This window comes from Beta vulgaris, chromosome 6, assembly GCF_026745355.1.
Source record: "Beta vulgaris subsp. vulgaris cultivar EL10 chromosome 6, EL10.2, whole genome shotgun sequence".
Taxonomy (NCBI): Eukaryota; Viridiplantae; Streptophyta; class Magnoliopsida; order Caryophyllales; family Amaranthaceae; genus Beta; species Beta vulgaris.
Genome location: NC_079207.1, coordinates 40,915,141 through 40,918,455, shown reverse-complemented (window position 1 = coordinate 40,918,455; position 3,315 = coordinate 40,915,141).

Here is a 3,315-nt window from a genome sequence, read left to right as displayed (position 1 = left end):
TTGCTCTTTGTATATCTACATGTTTTACATTTTGATAATGATGATAAAATAAATCTGAATGCAGTAAAGGATGAGTGCACTGAAAATGAGAGGAATGTTTTTTGTATTTCTCCAAAGATGATTTTACTGCTTAAGTTCCTTTGTTCTTTATACTACTGCTAGATACTACATAACAAAATAGAGAAGTTACTAGGACACTACTAGGAAGGTACCTAAGGTATATTCCTTTACATAAAACCTAGGAAAAGCACAGCACTAGGCTGATAATAGAATTGTGCGAATAGCTAGGGTTGTCCATAATTGGATATCGGATGATCAGAAATTTCGGATCGCCAAAATTCCAATCCGGATCCTATCCAGATATTTCGGATATTTGTAGGTTTCGTATCGGTTCGGTCCGATATTCGATCCGATTATCCGAAACTTCAATTTCAGTCCACAGGCCCACTGTTCATAATACATATAAACCCACAGGCCCACTGAACTTGTTAAAATTTTGGCGGCCCATATAGGCATATATTATATAAAGGTCCCTTTGCTAAATTGCTATGTAGCCTACTGGCATATATTACATACATGATGATAGATTGATAATATTATATAAAAAAACTAATATGAACCCGGTGCACACTAATTAGTGTGCACCCGATCCATATCACGTGAGTTTAGGATATTGTATATTAATATGATATAGTTTATGTTAAAATGATATAGTATATGTTAAAATGATATAGTATATGTTAAAATGATATAGTGTATGTTAAAATGATATAGTGTACCTATATATAATATCGTATATCTATTTTTGATAAAGTGTATCTATTTTTGATATAATGTATCTATTTTTGATATAGTGTATGTTTTTGTAATGCGTTTAAGTAAATATTTTCCTATAGGATATAGTGTACCTAGTTATGATATAGTGTTCTATAGGATATAGTGTACCTAGTTATGATAAAGTGTACCTCTGTATGATATAGTGTAAGTAGTTATGATATAGTGTATCTATTTTTGATATAGTGTACTTATGTCTCATAGAGTGTATCTATTTTTGATATAGTGTATAAGTGAGTACTTCTTAACCGGTGCCTGGGCCTGGTCCACACTATTTTTAGTGTGAATCGGGTCCATGCAAGACGGATTGAATATTATATAGTGCCAACTACCATCATTTAAAGTCATCAAAAACCACCATTGCAATCACAAAATCACCATTGATTCACATAAAAGAACCACACACACGATAATAGAAAGAGGAGAATTTCATGCACACCAGAATTCGATGGATTTGGTTGCTTCTCCGTCGGCCGTTCCATTTCAGCCGCTCCGACAGCCGTGAAGAAAGAGGACTATGTGAGTTAGACTGAGACGACAGAATAGGAGTGAGAGTGTGAGACTACGTGAGGACTTAGGAGGGTTAGGGACGTTAAGGTTTTGGCCTTTTGGGATATTTTTTTGATAAACTGTAAACTCACTAATTGTGCACTTGTGGAATGTGGGCTCATGAAATATTGTCTGTTGGACTGTGAATGGATCCACTAATTTCATCACTCCCCCCCTCGGGATTGTGGAGAAGGACAAGACTAAGTTCCATCTTGAATAAGAGCTGCTGATATTGAGTAACAAAAGCTTTTGGTGAATATGTCAGCTAATTAGAGACTTGTAGTGTAGCACCCTAAAAATTTGGTTTTAAACTTATAAAAACATTTACTTTTCATTTGAAATACAGGCCCAACCTTTAGGGAGTTACTGTTGCATCTATTGTTAAAATTGAATACAAGGCTAATTAATAGAATAAAATTAAACTTACAATCTAAATTGTCAAAATAAAGCAGTCTAACTTAAACCAATTCAAAAACTAAACAATCTCAAATAACAGTATTGTGTTATTAATTAGACTAGGTGAAACTTAAGCTATATTTGCGCTCATTCCTACACTATAGTTCCTTTCACCAAGCTGCACAATTTAAATATAAAAATAGTACTAATAATAATGATCTTTGTGATGGCAAGTACTAATATTATTCATATCACATAATATATGTCCAACTTAACATAAGATCACATAACTAAATCCATTACACGAAATTCTAGGTGTTGATTAACATTGTGAATTATCATGTCTAAGAATGGCAATATCACCTAAAACTCGTCTTCTACGATGTTTTCGTCTACTAAAGTTAGTCACTTGATATAATATGCCAAAAATAAAACTGAAGTTTAAAACTTTAACAAGTAATAAAGGTTTATTAGTCAAACTTAGAACAACTTAAGATTGTTAACAAAACTAAAAGAAGAATAACCATCTAAAAGTTATGTTTGAACTTTGAAATTTGTAAAAGTTGGGTGAGACATTATGTCACTAGGGCAATTGGTAGATGGTAGACTCGTGTCTACCATTCTAATGGTAGACTCGTGTCTACCATTAAAAATGCAGCTCAAAAACCATAAAATGTGTGAAATTAATGTACATTAACTGCTCTTCAATGAACATGTGAAACTAATGTACATCAACTGTTCTGCAATGAACATCGATCTCAACGATTCTCCTTTGTTAACTTTTATCTTTATGTTTCTTAGTTTGTTTATTGCATATATTTCTTTGTTCACTGTGTTTTCTTTGTCTGTTCATTAGGTTGAGTGGTTGTTCATCAGATATTTCCTCTTATATTCATATTTTTTTCTTGTTGTTCATTGCTGATTTAGATATTCATTGAGTCTCGTGGTCTTTTGTTCTTTTGCTTAGTTTGTTCATTGAGGATGTTGTTTTGTTCGTTGTGTTGAATTATGCGCACCATTCAGATGGTAGACTCGTGTCTATCATCTAATTTGCGGTCACCAGGGCTCAAAATTTTCTTATTTTAAAGATAAAATAAAAGCAAAATAAGATAATTAAAAAGGTAAAGTAGCAGCAACCAACCAGGAACAATGTTCCAGTCGCTTCACACGAAATAACACAAGAGAAAGAAGAAAGAGAAGTAGAAAAGAAATCGGTCGGTTGCCCAGTACTTCGCCTAACTCCCTAGCTAATTATTTTTGGTTAAACCTCGAATGACAACAATGGTGAATAAGGTAGATCCGAATTGGGACTTACCAAAGAGATGAGCAGGTGTGCGTACGTGAGATTTCTTTTGGGTGATTTAAGGTATATATAGTCAAGTGAATTTAGGGTTTCTCCAAAAAATAAACGTTAAAAATAAATTAATCTTTTTCCAAAGCCAACTCCAAGTTAATCTGTCGCAGGGTGAAAAGTTGTACTGAACTTGAGCAATGTCCCAAATGTTTGTCGTAACTTCTCCCACAACTTGGACAAAA